Here is an 18,681-nt window from a genome sequence, read left to right on the forward strand (position 1 = left end):
GAATGCTATTGTCTTTGTTATGATAAGTGCTGGAAGCTTGTTTGGGACTGTAAACTGATTGTTGGTGGGGACTTTTGGGAGTCGGCACGATGGAGTGAGAGAGAGAGGACGGGGTGCTGGAAGCTGGGCGACGGTACGGACCCTGAGCGGGAGTCCCCGGCCCAGTGTTTTCGGTGATGAGAGGAGACGGAGACAGAGGAGTGTGGAGCGACTGGTCGACCACCGTGGGGGTCCCAGGAGGCGGGTCGAGGAGTTCGGAGGGGGATCGAATACCAGAAGACTTCAGTAATTGAGCTCCAACGGTTGTGCACGAAGTGGTTTGGACTTTGATAAGTTTGGCGCCTTTTCTTTTTTTTCTCTCTTATTCATATATACTGTATCGTTAGTAATCGCTTAGTTATAGTAATCTTTATAAATTGTACTCATTTAATCGCATAAGGTGTACTGTCTGTTTTTTGAGCGAGGCGGGGACATCACACAGCATCCACACCAGCTGATTACCCAGTTTGGCGGGGCCGAAGGCTGCTCCCCCTAGACTAGAACGAGTTTGAGCGATGCCTGAGGTGACCCAGGGGTTACATTGTGGGTGCGATCGTCCGGGATTGATTTCTGTGGAAGCTGTGTGATCGCCCTCTTTAAATTGTGTCTGCGGCGAAGAGCTGGTGTGCCTTTGTGGGTGTGCTATTGCCGGTTATCTCTGCATGTGTGTTGGGTGTGGCTGCTGTTGGTAGCCCGGAGGTCGTTGTTCGAGTTCCGACTAGCGCTGACGAAATGGTGGTGGTACCATGGGTTGTCCGTACTGTTTGGAGAGTGAGGAGTGACAGGTTGGGATGTTTCAGCTATGGTGGGCTCCGCCCGGTTGTTGGAATAATGTCCAGCCCTAAAGGGGTGGAGACGTGGGCGGAGCAGACCGCTCAGTTGTTGGGTGAGTGGCAGTGCTTGGCTGAGGGAAAGCGACAGGGATTGGTTGAAAGTTTGAGTAGGCGGGCAGGTAGCGTTGTTAGAACTGTCGGGCGCAATTATCTCGAAGTGACAGCTGCCAGTTCTGGGAAAGTGTGGGAAAATGCGTGTTGTTCGACGGGAAGTCAAATACCGCAGCTGGGGGGCTTATCATATCCGTGGCAGGAGATTGGTGGGGTTTTTAGGGTATCCCTTTTGGTTAGGAGGGCAGATAAATTGCTTGCGGAGACAGGGGGATCTGTCAAGGGGATCAGTTGTTCCGTTGATCCGAGAGATGTCGGGAAACTTAGAGGAGGCCCAGTGGGGGAACGGCTTGGGGTCTCTGGGGGAGCACGTTCCCAGCAATGTACCAAGGAACTCCCGCAAGGAACAGACCCTATTCCTGAAGGCTTAGAGGGACCACGCACTCAGGTGTTGTTACGGATGGATGGAGGTCAAGTTAAAGCCATCCTCGGCACCGGGGCACCGGTTAAGTTGCTGTACAGTTTGTTTTATAACCGTTTTTGGAAGCCTTTACCCTTGATGACATTGACGACACTGGAGATTTGGGGTACCAGTGCCGGTGATTATAAAGACGACGGTTGTTGGTCAGTGAAAATGGAGTTCTTAGAGGCAAATGTGGAGGTGACTGAGGTTCGTGAATCGTTGATGCTGATGTGTCCGGACACTGTTGAGACGGGCAGCGTTTCGGTTATGGAGAGAACCAATATCCTGTTGGTGCGCTTGGGGGCCTGCCCGGAGGAGGCGGGTGAGAGCTGTTTGGAGGCATTATCGATGCACCCAGAGTTTCGAGCTGCTTGTGCGGACGTGTGTAGCAGCATTGGGCCAATACCGAATTCAAACGAGAGCCGGTGGTGGTATGGCCTGGAGGAGTATCTGAGGGTGAGACCCTCTTAGTGGACGCTGCGGAATACCACCAGGGAGGGGAGTTGACTGCTGAAGACACCTCGGTGAGGCAGAGGTTGTGGCGACTGTCCCCTACAGCGTGGCAGACGTAGGCAGCGTGTGTGTGGAATATATTGGGCCGTAGAGGCGATGGCCTATCTGAGTGGTGCGAAGACGTTTAAGGTGCTGGATCTGAGGAGTGGATGTTGCCAGATCCCGATGAGCGAGGCCGCCAAGGAGAAGACGGCGGTTAAAAGTTTCCTAGGAGTCTTTCCGGTCCGAAAAGATACCACAGGGTATCTCCGGAGCCCTTGCAACCTTCCTGCAGGGCATGTGGAAGACCATGGGGTGTGGAGGTGTTTGGAATTTTGACGTATGTGGATGATCTCCTGGTATTTGGATTTGCCTCAGGAGAATATGAAGTGAGGTCGTTGCCGGAGCGGCTGAGAACTACAGAGTTAGTGTTTTCTGGACAAGTGCCAGGGCTGGTGAAGGTCGCAGCTCGTGAGTGTCTGTCTCTACGGAATCAAGTTTGAAATGAAGACTGAGAGACCGGAGAGAGTGATCTGGAACCATTTGAAAGACTTACAAGTTGGAGAGAACGAAGAAAGTTGTTTGACTGAGAGCCACAGCGAACAGAGCCTGGAGAAGGGAGTTTGCGGAGGTGAAGAAATTGCGGACAAATCTCGGAAGGGGGAAGCGGTAGCTTGAAGGGAACCTGAAGATGACCATCGACAGTTCAAATGAAGTGCAAAACCTGAAGGTTGATCTGGAAGAAGTCATGAGGAGAAAAAAAAAGCTGGAGAGGAGTGCAGTGAATACTGAACTGGAGGGTGACCAATCTTTAACTGCTGCTTTTCAGGTCGGGGTGGAAGAAGCTGTTGGAGTAACTGCATTCCAGATTGAGATGGCCGGGATGCAGGAGTCAGAACTGCTGAGCCAGGGGCCAGAGAAGATGATAATCTCAATTGCAGGAGGCTGAAGAGACTGCAGGAGCAGTGCAGGTCACGTGTTTCCGTTTGGAGAAGATCAAACAGCAGCTACCGATCAAAGAAATGAGGAAGAATACGGATTCAAAGGCTGATGGCTGGATGTGTGGTACATGCTGCCTTTTGCTGACTTTCCCTCGATTGAGGAAGAGACCTTTGGCCCTTCTTCCACTGAGTCAGGTGCAGTGGGGAGGGTTAGCTGTGTGCAGTGTGGGGTATGAGTGAGAGGTTGAAAGAGGAGTTGGTAGTGGACCCAAGGTATCCCCAGCTGTGTCCTAGCCTAAGGGTTTAGGTGAGGGGGGTACGGAGGTCTCAGAAGGGTTTGGGAACGCCCAGATAGTTGGCCTATATAGCGCCTAAGGAACAGGGCGTGAGGTTTACTGTGTGGGGAGGAGATGTCACTGCTTGTGCTTGGGTTACGGTGTGTTGGCAGGAAAGGTGACGAGTTATCTAATAGTCATGAGGACATGACTTTTATTTGGTGGGGGGAGAGTGTAACGGGGTTTTTTTTCTTTTTCTTTGTTACTGTGTATGTAATCAAAATGGCGTCTTTGTTTGTTACAAGTAGGAATCCTGGCGCCTGTCTTAATGGTAGGAATGCTATTGTCTTTGTTATGATAAGTGCTGGAAGCTTGTTTGGGACTGTAAACTGATTGTTGGTGGGGACTTTTGGGAGTCGGCACGATGGAGTGAGAGAGAGAGGACGGGGTGCTGGAAGCTGGGCGACGGTACGGACCCTGAGCGGGAGTCCCCGGCCCAGTGTTTTCGGTGATGAGAGGAGACGGAGACAGAGGAGTGTGGAGCGACTGGTCGACCACCGTGGGGGTCCCAGGAGGCGGGTCGAGGAGTTCGGAGGGGGATCGAATACCAGAAGACTTCAGTAATTGAGCTCCAACGGTTGTGCACGAAGTGGTTTGGACTTTGATAAGTTTGGCGCCTTTTCTTTTTTTTTTCTCTTATTCATATATACTGTATCGTTAGTAATCGCTTAGTTATAGTAATCTTTATAAATTGTACTCATTTAATCGCATAAGGTGTACTGTCTGTTTTTTGAGCGAGGCGGGGACATCACACAGCATCCACACCAGCTGATTACCCAGTTTGGCGGGGCCGAAGGCTGCTCCCCCTAGACTAGAACGAGTTTGAGCGATGCCTGAGGTGACCCAGGGGTTACACTTATGTACCTTTAGGTCTTTCAGCTTTTTGAGCACCTTCTCCCTTGTAATAGTAACTGCACTCACTTCTCTTCCCTCGCACTCTTCAACACCGGGCACAGTGCTAGTGTCTTCCACGGTGAAGACTGGTGCAAAATATTTGGTTTATCTGCCATCTCTTTATCCCGCGTTATTATAAATCCGGCCTCATTTTCTACCGGACCTACATCCACTCTCATCTCTGTTTTATTTTTTTACAATACTTGAAAAACAATTTGATATTGTTTGCTAACTTATTTTACAAAGACAGGTGTGTATAAAGGGCCTGAAGGATCATTGGAGACCAGAGTCACCCCAACCACAAACTGTACCAATTGCTACCTTCCGGGATACGGTACCACAGCATAAAAGCCAGGAGCAACAGGCTCCGGGACAGCTTCTTCAACCAGGCCATCAGACTGATTAACTCGTGTGGACCCAACTGAATTTCTATGTCATATTAATCAGCCTGTTGGACATATTATTCATCATAAATTACTATAAATTGCACATTTCACAGTAAGATGGAGACATAACGTTAAGATTTTTATTCCTCATGTATATGAAGGATGTAAGTAATAAAGACAATTCAATTCAAATCAATTTCTTGTTTATTTTCCCCTCCAAGACATTCTTTTAGTTCCTCTCTGTAGGTATTTAAAAGCTTCCAAATTCACTGTCTTCCTACTAATTTTTGATTAGTTGTATTCCCTCTCTTTTGCCTTTACATTAACTTGTCTTCCCTTGTCAGCCAATGTTGTACTATTTTGCCATTTGAGTATTTATTTATGTTTGGAATACATCTATCCTTCACCTTTCTCATTTTCCCAGAAACTGACACCATTTCTGCTCTGCGCTCATCCCTGCCAACATCTCCTTCCAATTTGCATTGGCCAGCTCCTCTCCCAGACCACTGTAATTTCTTTCACTTCTCTGAAATACTACAATGTCGGACTTTACTTTCTCCTCATCAAATTTCAAGTTGAACTCAGTCATATTGTGAGCACTGCTTCCTAAGGTTTCTTTTAACTACTCACCTCTGGTTCAATACATAACACCCAATCCAGTAGAGCTGTTCCCTGAGTAGGCTCAACGACAAACTGCTCTAGAAAGCCATCACATTGCATTCAACAAACTCACTCTCTTGAGATCCTTTACCAAACTGATTTTCCCAATTGACCTGCATGTTGAAATCTCCCATGATTATCATAACATTATTCTTTTCATCAGCCTTTTCTATTTCCAGTTGTAATCTGTGGGCCTCGTCCCACTGACTGTTGGGAGGCTTGTATATGACTGGTGTCAGTGTCATTTTTACTTTGGCAGTTCCTTACCTCAACCCACAAGGATTCAACATCTTCCAATCCTATGTCACATCTAGCTGCTGATTTACCAGCAGAGCCACGCCACCCCATCAGCCTTCCTTCCTTCCTCCAATACATTGTGTAACCGTGAACATTCAGCTCCCAACTACAACCGTCCTTCAGCCACGATTCCGTGATGGCCTCAACATCATACCTGACAATCTGTAATAGTGCAACAAGATCATCCACCTTATTTCTCATACTCCATGCATTGAGATATAACACTTTATGTACTGTATCTGCTACCCTTTTTAATTCTGCATCCCTAATGCACTGATAGTCACCCTGCTGGCTGCAATTTTCTCCTCGCATCTGTCCGCTCTATCTGGCAGTCTGACTGCACGCTATCTTTGCATTTTTACCATCAGTCCTATCCCTTCACTCCAGTTCCCGACCCCCCCCCCAACCAAATTAGTTTAAACCCTACCCAACAGCTCTATGAAACCTCTCTCATGAGAATATTTTTCTCCGTCGGGTCGAGATGCGACCCATCCCTTATGAGCAGGTCATTCCTCCACCAGAACAGATCCCAATGATCCAAGAACCTGAATCCCTGTCCCCAGCACCATCTTCTCAGCCATGTTTATCTGCCAAATTATCCTGTTTCTACCCTCACCAGCACGTGGCACAGACAGCAATCCAGAAATTACAACCCTGGGGGTGCTGCTTCTGAGCTTTCTACCAAGCTCTCCAAATTCTATTTTCAGGACCTCTTTGCTTTTACTTCCTATTTAATTGGTCCCAAGTTGCAAAATGATAGCTGGCACTTGACCCTCCCTCTCCAAAATGCTGCAGACACGATTCAAGACGTCCCTGACCTTGGCACCTAGGAGACAACATACCATTCCGGTGTCTGATTCTTGTCCATAGATTCTCCTGTCTGTTCCCCGAACGATTCAGTCCCCGATCACTACTGCTCCCCTCTGCTCCCTCTAACAACAGTGAGATTTGCTGATCCAGAAGAGGGAATTCCTACGTCAGTCAGAGTCTGCACTCACAGTGCACGCAGGACTTGTGTATTTTCCTGACAATCCCATTCACCACACTGATACCCGTTTTTAGTCAGTATTAAATTCCCAGCATCTGTGGTAGGATTCAAATTCATGTCTTGGTGTGTTAGTGCATTTGCCTGGGATTGGAACACAGTGGTTCATCTGCCAGTCCCGTGTATTGGTTGTATTGTGACCCTGTGCTGGTGTGTTCAGTGGTCTGACATCTCCAGCTGACCATGTGACAGTGATGCCTCCTAGTCGGTGGGGTTGATGTGGAATAAACTTCAGTTCCCCTTCAGTCCATTATCGCAGCCAATCCTTGCTTCAACTTATAACTTAATTGTGTCTCATAAATAAGTAAAAATGAATCTTTGTAAATGTTACCTCGCTTAATTGTATCAAGTTTTTCTCTCAGCACTGTGTTCAACAAATAGGGGTGAACGAATTTTCCAACCGGCAGGGCCTCATCTGTCACTGACAATTCCTGGATATCGTCATTAATCCTGTAAATATTAAACTGCTGGTGATAAACTGAAATTTTTGAACTATTTTACAAATCTGTGCAGGGTTTCAGTAAAGAGCATGTCCTACCTCCTGTTCCGACGAGCTTCCTCCTGAAATAAATAAAAACACAAATTTGATTAGACTTGGACTTACTGTCCACATCGTTGACCGATTCATTGCAGTTTAATTTACGATTAATTATGCTGAGAATCCATTGCTTAAAGATTGTATGTTGCTGATAAAGGATCGAATATCAATCTCCGATATTTAGAATGTCATCAGCGGAAAGATTGGAGGTTCGTCATGCAAGGAGAACACTCTGTGTGAGGACACCAGCAGCGGCAATTGATTTGGTAGAATTGGCCTCTGTGCTGTGTTAATTTCAAATATACCACTGTTCATTTAGTTCAATTTGCCAGAAACAAATTCAAATTTAATCACTTACCTTGAGAAATATCACACCATCTTTTTGATCCATCTGCTCCTTTAACTTCAAGATTTCCTCCTGAATAAACCTGATATTCTCTTGAATCTCTCGAAGATTTTTCTCCATTGGATTAAGAATCCTCTTCTCTTCTTCCCTGAGATCCCTGAGTAAACTCTGCTCTTTCTCAGTGATAATCCGACGCAATTCAGCAATCTGGGATGTGATGTGGGACTGAACACTGTGTGACTGTTTCTGTCGAATGAAAGGTGAAGGTTAGTTTACTGTATTGCTGTGTTGTATTTCCTTATGACATAAAAGTGACCATTCGGTCCATTCAGGTCCATACTACTTCTGAGACATTCCCGTCAACTCCATTTCCTCACGCTTTCCTGAAACCTATTCTCCCTCAATGACCCATTAACTCCCACCTGATTCACATACACCCTCCCCCACCTTCACATGGTTAATTGTAATTAACCATTCATCCAGCATGTCCTTGGGATGTGTCTGGTCACAGGGAGAACATGCAAACTCCACACAGACAGCACCAGAGATCAGGATCGAACCCAGGTCACTGGAGCTGCGATACTCGGCTATTCTGCATTAAATGGAGTAAAACTCGACAGTAATATCAGAAATTCCGCTCAGGAAGCCTCACCCGAACTCCGGAAATCTTCTCTTTCTGTTGCTGCTCCTTTTCCTGGAAGTCTGATTTCTTTTTTGTGAGAGAGTCTAAGGAAGATTTTAGCTGATCCTGGAAATCAGAGAGTGAAGGAAATAGAAACAAAGATGCATCAAAAGAAACAGGTGATCAAACCCGATTATCACACAAAATGCCGGAGGAACTCAGTGAGTCAGGCAGCATCTATTCAGGGGAAATAAACAGACGGTGTTTCGGGATGAGACCCTTCATTGGGACTGGGAAGGAATGGGACAGAAGCCAGAATAAAAAGGTTGGGGATGAGAACCAGCTGACAGGTGACGGGTGAGACAACGTGAGGGGGTACGTGGGGGAGGGTGATGAAATGAGAAGCTAGGAGGGGACAGGTGGAAGCGGCAAAGGGCTGGAGAAGAAGGAATCTAATAGGAGAGGACAATCGACCATGGAAGACACGGGAGGAACTGGGCTATTTGCGGCCCTGAATCGTGAAGAGGGAGGAGGTTAGGAGTCAGGTGTAGCACTTGTCCCGCTTGCAGTTGTCAGTGTCAGGAGGGAGATCAGTGTGGAGGAGCGAGTGGATCAAGGCGATACAGTACGTGGAGCGCGATCCATATACAGAGTGGAGAGTTGTGGGGTGCGGGGGTGGGCTGTGGGACGGAAAGATACTTGAATCCCGTTGGAGATGGCGGAAGTTGCAAAGAATGAATTGTTAGTTATGTAGGCTCGTGTGATGGTATGTCGGACAAAGGAAATGTGTTAAGTATTAAATTAACGTTAGTTTTTACCATGTAGATTTTAACAGCTTCTTTAATCGGCATGAAGCGGTGCTCTCTGTGTTCCTGCGAGTCTCTACAGACCAGACAGATCAGTGTCTTGTCCGTTTCACAAAACAGCTTCAGTTCTTCCTCATGTTCCTCGCAGTGACGTTTACTTTCCTTCCCTTTCGGATTCAGGTGTAAATTTCGAACTTTTTCAGTCAGATTTGCTAAGGCCCGATTCACCCTGAGGGTGCGGTCAGCAAACACCTCTCTACAATCCGGGCAGGAGTTTCTCTCCTCCCTTTCCCAATACTGTGTGATACAAGAGCGACAGAAGTTGTGTCCACACTCCAGTGACACCGGATCGTTGAAGAAATCCAGGCAGACGGGACAAACTACCTCCTCGCTCAAACTCTCGACCGATCCTTTCGAAGCCATGTTAACTCTCAGCACTTCCTGATTCAGAATGCTTTCACTTTCGGGGAGCTGCTGATCCCCTGCAGTACCGCGATTGTCCACTACACGCGCTGCAGACTTGGGGAATGAACATGGTTTTACTGGATGTGTTCAGTGGAAATTCTGGCCATTTCTTTGTTGAGTGTGGGATCAAAAACACATTAAACGGACAATAGATAAGAAAACGCGCCATGGACTGTCTAAGCCCGGCTACGAACGGAGGAGGGTTGGGCATATGGCTTACAACCCCATCTCTTAAAAACCTAGAGCGACAAAAACGTCAGCTGAATCTCCAAAGGCCCCATCCCTGCGGTCGGAAGGACGTTCCCCTGGAAGACGATTGAAGTCCTGCGCTGAAAGGAGAAGCCATGTCCCCCCCTGGGGTGGTTCACTACTACAATAACTGTGTGGCTTCCTCAGCCAACCCGGCCACTCCCTGGCCAGTGTAGAAGATCCCTGTAGTTCCAATGGTGTCCCTGTAGTCTGGAATGTGTCAGTCAGCAGCATTCCTGTACGGCTGGGCTTCGCAAACATTTTTATGCCAAAGACAAATACCAGTAACCGTGGACCCCAGGTTGGGAACCCCAGCTTTCCGGACATCTCAATGTGATGGCAGGCCAACAAGTTTCGGGGGTCTTTCCCCGAGTTGATGATCTTCCAGCAGCACTCGCTGTCCGTTTTCCTGCGCGTCCTGGGAGCAGCCCGAGGATCAGTGAGCCTTCTGTCACGCAGCTGCTGTGGCACAGGCCCTTGCATCTTTCTCTACAGATCTTCGCCAGCCCACAGTCCGCAAAGAGGTGAGTGACCGTCTCGTCTCCACTGTGGTAATCTCGGGGCAGCGCGCTGTGGGAGTGATCTCCGGGCATGCAGCAAGGATCAGACTGGGAGGGGCCCTCTCGCCGCCAGACAGGTGAGGTCCTGGTGCCTGTCGGTGAGATCTGGTGATGAGGCATTCTGCCAGATGGTCTGGACTGTCTGCTCAGGGAACCACTCCACTGTGTCCATCCAGTCCTTCTCCTGCAGTAACTGCAGGACATTCCGTGCTGACCACTGTCTGGTGTTCTTGTGGTCAAAGCTGCTGGTCTGAAAGAACTGTCACCAATTTCATTAACACAAGGTTCACATGGAGAAGCTTCCTGATTGAGACAGACACAGTCTCACAGGGTATTTACAGGGTAGGGGCAGGAATGATGTTTCTCCTGGCTGGGCAGTGGAACCAGGGATCACAGACTCAAAATCCGAGATCACCTCAGCAGGACTGAGATGAGAAATTTCCCCAACACAGTGCGGTGAATATTTGGAGTTTTCTCCAAAAGTTTTCTAAATTAAACTGACATATTTAGGGGCTCGGCGATGTTGGGAACGTTGCAGGAAAGTGGCGCTGAGGTCAAAGGTCAGCCATGTTCTGAATGAGGGGCAGAACAGCAGAACCGGCCGAATGGCAACGCCTGCTCCTGTTTCTTATTTTCTAAATCACGAGTTTACCTTTGCGGCTTGTTCTCCCTTGGTCTTCAGCCTGTCCGATTGCACAGGGGAGCGGTGAGAGCTCCAGAGATCCATCAGCAGCCGCTGCGGTTATTTTATGCTCTTGTTATTTATCCTGTTTCTGTATTTGCATTTGCACAGTTTGTTACCTTCAGCACTCTGGCTGATCTTTCACTGCCTGCTTCTGTTATGGTCACTATTCTATACTTTTTCTAAATGCAGGAAAATGCTTCTCGGTGTTGTATGTGGTGATTTATCTGTACTCTGATAATAAAATTTATTTTGAAATTTGAGTTTCGGGGAACTTGCTTTGATTCTGAGAACAAAATGTGACTGACATCTCCAGCTCCGAGTAGCAGCCCGTCCTCACACACTCTCAGCCATTCAGCGATCACCGCTGGGAGGAGAACCAAGGGAGAACAAGGCGCAAAGGTAAACTCGTGCTTTCGAAAATAAGAAACAGGAGCATGCCTGGCCATTCGGCCCGTTGCGCCTGTTCTACCCTTTCCTCAGAATACTCGATCTTTAACATCAGCGCCACTTTCCTGCAACGTTCCCATCATCACTGAGCCCCGAAATTTGATTTTTGAATTTAGAAAACTTGTGGAGAAGATTACAAATATTCACCACAATCTGGGTGAGGAAATCTCTCCGAATCTCAGCCCTGCCGAGGTGACCTCGGAATTTGAGTCTCTGACCCCCTTGTTGATCTCCCACCCCCACCCCCCAGGGAAATCATCTTTCTTGCCCCTACCCTGTCAATACGCTGTGAGTCTGCGCCTGTTTCAGTCAGACCACCTCTTATTTCTCTAGTTTTGAGACAGGCCCAGTCATTGTAATCTGTCTGAGGACACTACCACAACCCAAAAATCAATCTGGGAAACTTCTTCATTCCCTTTATCTGATAGACTGCCTCTGGGACGGGGACCAGACCTGTGCACAGTGTTCCACGCAGGCTCTCAACAGGACCCCATATACCTTCAGAGGAGATTTTTATTCTTGTATTAGACCATAAGACCATTTTCCATATCATGTCTGCTCAGCCATTTCATCATGGCCGATCCATTTTCCCCTCTCTACAGCAATCGCCTGTCTTCCCCTCCCCCTCCCTGTATCCCGTCATGCCCTGACCAATCAAGAATCAATCAACCTCTGTCTTAAAAATACATAATGAATTGGCCTCGCAAGCTGCCTAAGGCAAAGATATCCACAGATTCAGTTCTCCCTGCTACAGAAAATCTCCTCATCTCCGTTCCAAAAGGACACCCTTCTATTCTGAGGCTGTGTCCTTAGACATGCCCACCAGAGGAAGCACCTTCTCCACATTCACTCCATCAAGCTCTCTCAGTATTCAATAGGTTTCAATTAGGTCACCCCTCATTCTTCTGAATTCCAGTGAATTCAGACCCAGAGCCATCGAACAATTTTCATATAACAAGCCATTTAATCCTGGAGTCATTTTCATGAACCACATTTGAACTCTGTCAAGTTTCAGCACACCCTTTCCAAGATAAGGGGCACAAAACTGCTCTGAATACTCCAAGTGAGGCTTCACCAGTTCTTTATACAGACTCAACATTACATCTTTGCATTTATAGTCTTGTCCCCTTCAAATGAATGGTGACATCGCATATGCCTTCCTCACCACAGACTCCTGCAAATTAACCTTCGATGAATCCTGCGCAAGGACTCCCAAATCCTTTTGCATCTCAATTTTTGAAATTTCTCCCCATTTAGAAAATAGTCCATAAGACCATAAGAACCGTAAGACAGAAGAGCAGAATGAGGCCATCAGGCCCATCTAGTCTACTCCACCATCAATCATGGCCAATCCTTTGTTTTAAATCTCCTCCCCAACCCCAGATCCCGGCCTTCTCCCCGTAACCTTTGATGTCATGTCCAACCAAGAAGCTGTCAATCTCTGCGTTAAATACACCCAACGACCTGGCCTCCACAGCTTCATGTGGCAACAAATTCCACAAATTCACCAACCTTTGTCTAAAGACATTTCTTTGCATCTCTATTTTGAAAGGACGCCCCTCTATCATGAGGCAGTGCCCTCTTGTCCTAGACTCCCCCATCATGGGAAACATCCTTTCTATATCTACACTGTCTAGGCCTCTCACCAGGACCCCACATACCATCAGAGGAGATCTTTATTCTTATGTTCAAACCTTCCTTCCCATTCAATGCTCTTCATTTAATATCGAACTCAAACAGTGAACAGACACAACACAGCCTCAGCCATGAATTTAAAGGGCAGGTGTTGCAACAGTTTGATCTTCATACCGGGGCCCACGGCGCAAGCAGGGTGTCACAAAGGGAGGAATGTGGGAGTGTTGTATGTCTGAGCCCAGCTGTGTGTGTTTGTGTATCAGAATCAGGTTTAATATCACCGGCATATGTGGTGAAATGTGTTTCTTTGTGTCTGCAGTACACTGCAATATTTAGTAATAAAACTATAGATTACAATTAGTATGCGTAAAATTATATTTATAATGTAGTGCAAACGAGAGGGAAAATACTGAGGGGGTGTCCTTGGGTTCTTTGCCCATTCGGAAATCTGACAGTGGGAAAGAAGCTGTTCCTGAGCCGGTGAGTGTGTCTCCAGGCCCCTGTACATCCTCCTTGATGGTAGCAATGAGAAGAAGGCATGTCCTGGGTGTTGTGGGTCCTTAATGATGGATGCCACCTTTTTGACTGTGTCCTGGATACTGTGGAGTCCAGTGCCCATGAAGGAGCTGGCTGAGTTTACAACTTTCTGCAGCATTTTCCGATCCTGTGCAGTGGCCTCTCCACACCAGGCAGTAATGCAACCAGTTAGAATGCTCTCCACAGTACATCTGTAGAAATTTGCAAGTGTCTTTAGTGACAGACCGATTCCCCTCAATCTCCGTATGAAATATAGCCGATGTTGTGCCTTCATTGTAACTGCATCAACATCTTGGGCCCAGGATAGTTCCTCAGAGATGTTGACAGGCAGGAAATGGAAACTGCTCACCCTTTTCACTTCTGATCCCACGATGAGGACTGATGTGTGTTCCCTCGACTTCCCCTTTCTGAATCCACAATCAATTCCTTTGTTTTAATGATGCTGAGTGCAAGGTTGTTGCTGTGACACCACTCAACATGCTGATCTATCTCACTCCTGTACTCCTCCTCGTCACTATCTGAAATTCCAGCAACAATAGTTGTGTCATCGGCAAGTTTATAGATGAGCCTAGCCACACAGACGTGGTGTAGAGAGAGTAGAGCAGTGGGCTGAGCACGCATCGTTGAGGTGTGCCAGTGTTGATTGTCAGCAAGGAGGAGATGTTATTTCTGATCCACACAGACTGGAGTCTCCTGGTGAATATCCAGTTGCAGAAGGAGGTACAGAGGCCCAGGTTTTGGAGATTGTTGATTACAATTGAGGGTCTGATTGTGTTGAACACTGGGCTGTTATCAACAGCCCAAATTGCTTTTATCCTGGTGATCTAAGGCCGAGTGTGAGCAGTGAGAACTGTTGACAGATTGTTGCGATTGGCAAATTGCAGTGGGTCCCTGCACACAGACAGGAGTTGATTGACCATGACCAACCCCACAAAGCACTTCATCACAGTAGTGAGCGTCACTGGGCGATAGTCGTTGAGGCAGGTCACCCTGGTATTTTTGGGCACTGGTATGATTGTCAACGTTTTGGGGTTTGTGTGTGTGTGTGTGTGTGTGTGTGTGTGTGTGTGTGTGTGTGTGTGTGTGTGTGTGTGTGTGTGTGTGTGTGTGTGTGTGTGTGTGTGTGTGTATGTGTGTGTGTGTGTGTGTGTGTGTGTGTGTGTGTCTACGAGTGTTCGCACGCTTGAGCAGAGAGACAGAGTATTTGAGGCTTTCCAGTTTGATGCAGGAATATTTCCAGTAATTGGTGTGCCTCGAAAGACGGGTTACAGTGTTGGGCCGACCATTCGGATCAGAACAAAATAATTCACCCAGCAGACTGAGCTCACAACCCGCTCTTGTGTTTCAGAGAGTTATTTACAAATTGAAATGTACAATTTAAAATGTGCAAAGTGAATTTATTATTAAAGTATACGCATGTCACCATGTATAATCCTGGGATTTGTTTATATTGTAAATGCAGTAAACTCAAGAACCATTGTAAGATGAATGAAAGATCTCCTCCAACAGGACAAACAAAACAAACTGTGTGCAAAAGACACCAAATTCAATTACAAAAGAATAAAACTAATAAATAACCCAGAAATAAACATCAAGAACATGAGATGAAGAGCTGTTGATTGTGTCCATCGGTTGTGGGAATAGTTTAGTGATGGGGCAAGTTAATTTGAGTAAAATTATCCCCTCTTGTTCAGGACCTGTTGGTTGAGTGTAATAACTGTTCCTGAACCTGGGGTTGAGGCTCCTGAGGCTCATGCACCTTCTTCCTGATGGCAGCATTGAGAAGAGAGCATGGCCTGTGTGGTGGGGGTCCTTGATGATGGATGCTGATTTCCAGCGACAGCACTCCACAGAGATGTGCTCAGTTGTGAGGAGAGTTTTACCTGTGATGTACTGGGCCATATCCGCTATTTCTAGTCGGATTTTCCTTTCAAGGGCTTTGGTGTTTCCATACCAAGCCATGATGCAACCACTGAACATGCTCCCCACCACACATCTGTCGAAGTTTGTCAGGGTTTTAGATGTCATTCTGAATCCACGCAAGCTTCTAAGCAAGGACAGACAGTTCCTGCTTTCTTGTAATTGCACTTGTGTCCCGGGCTCGGGACAGATCCTCTGAAACGTTAACACTGTGGAATTTAAAGTTGCTGAACGTCTCCACCTTTGAGCCCCGATGAGGATTGCATCATGAGTTCCTGTTTCCTCCTCCAAAGTCCATACCCAGTTCATTGCTCTTGCTCTCATTGAATGGGAGGCTGCTCTTGGACCATAAGACCATGAGAGACAGAAGCAGAATTAGGCCATTTGGCCCATCAAAACTGCTCTGCCACTTCATCATTGTAAATCCATTTTCCCTCCCAGCCCCATTTTCCTGCCTTCGCCGCGTATCCTTTCATGCCCTGACCGATCGAACGTCCATCAACCTCTGCCTTAGCAAAAGGAAAAGCAGCATCCGTCATCAAGGCAAGATGAGGTGCGGCACCTCCCACTCCATACCCATCCATTTCTGTCCTTCCCCCCTCCCTTGCCTACAAACCTCGCTTTCACTCCCAACCATTCTCTTCTCCCCCTCTCAGCTTTCTGAACTCACTCTCGCCTCTCTCTCACAATCTCCTTCCCTCTTCCACACTAGCCCACTCTCTCCCAGCTTTCTGCTTCACTCTTCCCTCCCCAGTATACCCCATTCTCCTATTGAACCCTCTCTCCCCACGTTCTTTCTTTCACTCTCACCCCTCTCTTCCCTCCCTCTCCCCTTCCCTTTTCCCCTTTCTCCACCCCTCTCCAGTCTCCCCCACTCTCCCCTCACCCCCTTACCCGCTCTACACCCCCTCTCTCAGATCAATGATTCTCTGCTCTGTTTACACTTGTTTAGTAGATTGTTCGTATCACTTGTTTCGTCATCAATTCCTTCGCTCTTTGTTTTAGACTTGGGATTGTGTTTTTCATTATATATTGTACTTCTCACTTACTGTAATCCAACAAACAATCCCGCAGCATCCTCGGAAAGTTCCCACCCCCCACTGATCGAATCCTCTCATCTTGCTGATCTCGGTCCGACACGTCCACTCTTTATTATTTTCCATAGAGGTTGCCTGACCTGCTGAGTTCCTCCAGCATTTTGTGTGTGTTGTTCTCCGTTACACCTCCTCCTCTCTGTCCCTTTCCTTTCCCATTTCCTGCACCTCTCTCCCTTCCTCCATTCTTACCCATCTCTCCCACGCGCTCTCACTCCCTCTGTCCCTCTCTCACCCCGACTGTTCATTGCAGTCTCTCTCTCCCCCTTTATCACTCTCTCTCACACACACACAAACCTCTCCCCTGTATTACTCTCACAATCACTCCCACACTCTCCTCCATTCCAGCCCTCTCCATCTCTCTCGCCTCCACGATAGACCACGCCTTCTTTTCTCTCTCTCTCTCCTTCCCTCCCTCTCTATCACACCCCTGTTCCCGCTCTCCTGCTCTCCTTTGCCCAAATTTCACGTAAAATTGTTCTACCTCTCTGCCTCCCCACCCTCTATCGCTGATCACGTTCTTAACCACCTTCTTCCACCTTCTCTCGGTGCCTCTCTTCACCCTCTATCACGGCCCCCCACTCGCTCATCCCACTCTCACCCTCTTCAACCTACTTTTCCGCACTCTCCCATTCTCCCCCCCCCCATAGTCTACCCTTTGTCTCTTAACATCTCTCTCCCTCACTCTCTTTCTCTCCTCACCACTGTCACATCTGTACTTCGGCCACGGAGAGAGGGGAAAGAGTTAGACGGAGATGGAGAGGGAGGAGTGAAGCTGATCGAGTCAGGAATTGATTGTATCGGCATTAGCTTCGTTCAGTGACCCCAGCTCCGCCTTTCTCCCAGACTGCATATCCTTTCCTCCATCCGTGCATTTATAGTACACTGACAGAGAGAGGGGGGGGGGAGAGGGAGGGAGGGAGAGAGAGAGAGAGAGAGAGAGAGAGAGAGAGAGAGAGAGAGAGAGAGAGAGAGAGAGAGAGAGAGAGAGAGAGAGAGAGAGAGAGAGAGAGAGAGAGAGAGAGAGAGAGAGAGAGAGAGAAAGGAACAGAGTGTGAGAGAGAGACAGAGAGCGTGTGAGGAACAGAGAGGGGGGGAGACAGAGAGAGAGGGGGAGACAGTGAGAGAGATAAATAGAGACAGAGACAGAGACAGACACAGAGAGAGGAACAGTGAGAGGGAGATGGAGAGAGACAGGGAGAGGAACAAAGAGAGAGGGAGGGAGAGGAACAGAGAGTGAGAGAGACAGAGCGCGAATACGGAACAGAGAGAGTGAGAGTGAGACAGAGAGAGAGAGTCAGAGAGAGTGAGAGGGAGACAGAGAGAGGGGGAGAGAGAGTGAGAGAGAGAGACAGACAGGCAGAGAGAAGGGGAGAGAGAGGGACAGAGAGTGATAGAGAGGGAGAGAAGGGGAGAGGGAGGGAGACAGCGGAGAGAGAGAGAGAGAGTTGAAGAAAGAGAGGGAGGGGGAGACAGAGAGAGGGGAAGAGGGAGAGAGAGGAGGGGAGTGAGAGAGGGGGACGGATAGGGAGAGGGAGATGGAGAGGGTGAGAGTGAACTTCCTCTCCTGTCTGGTTCCATTCAGTCCTGTTTCTCCATCTTCCCAGTATCTCCTGCTTCTCAACTTCCCACGAGCTCTTTACCCGTTCTATCTCTCCTCCTTCTACACACTTACTTCTCCCCACATCTCGTCATCCCTTAGTCTGCCTCCTCCCTCGCCCCCTTCCCAATTCCCTCAACTGTTTCTCCCTCTTCCCAATGGACTGATACTTCCCCTCGCCCTCTCCCTCCCTCTCCGCTGAGGGTTTGACAATGAATCAGAGTCACCGGAAGTTGAGTAAATCCGTATCCTGCAGAAGTGACAGCAGATAAAGCCTTTCGGCTGGATGAGGAGGGCGCGGGAGGAATATGTTTCATATGAGTGATTCGGGGAAAGCGCGTAAATAGACCCTTCAGTCCGTCTGGACAGTTCCACCCGTGTTCACAGAGTCAGTGCTGTTTGCACACGGTTGGAATTTACTCCTGTAAACCTTCTCCACCCGCGTGTCGGGTCGGAGCTGGAGAGCTTTGTGACCTGGTATCAACACTCCCCACCCCCTCCATTTCACCAACACAATAGAGCTGGTTACTGACAACAGGAAGTCAGCCGGGGCGATGCAGACATTCCTGTTTACATCAACGGCAGAGGATAAGGGGGTTGAGAGCTCCAATCTCCTGAGAGTGAACGCCACTAACAGCCTGTCCTTGTCCAGCCACAAGGACACTATCGCTAAGAAATCTCAGCGGCATCTCTGCTTCTTCCAGAGGCTGAAGAAAGTCGGTGCCTCCTGGACGACCATCA

The 18,681-nt window shown here is 48.0% G+C and overlaps 1 long non-coding RNA gene across 1 annotated transcript; it reads right to left on the minus strand.

The window, feature by feature from the left end:
• Positions 1 to 6,800: 6,800 nt before the first annotated feature.
• LOC140724176 (uncharacterized) lies at positions 6,801 to 7,451 on the minus strand. The gene is made up of 3 exons (XR_012098055.1): positions 7,333 to 7,451; positions 6,975 to 6,997; positions 6,801 to 6,886 (listed from the first exon to the last, which is right to left on the minus strand). It is a non-coding gene; the product is annotated as an uncharacterized lncRNA (long non-coding RNA).
• Positions 7,452 to 18,681: the final 11,230 nt, after the last annotated feature.

The sequence above is a fragment of the Hemitrygon akajei genome, unplaced genomic scaffold, assembly GCF_048418815.1.
Source record: "Hemitrygon akajei unplaced genomic scaffold, sHemAka1.3 Scf000170, whole genome shotgun sequence".
In the NCBI taxonomy this organism is placed as follows: Eukaryota; Metazoa; Chordata; class Chondrichthyes; order Myliobatiformes; family Dasyatidae; genus Hemitrygon; species Hemitrygon akajei.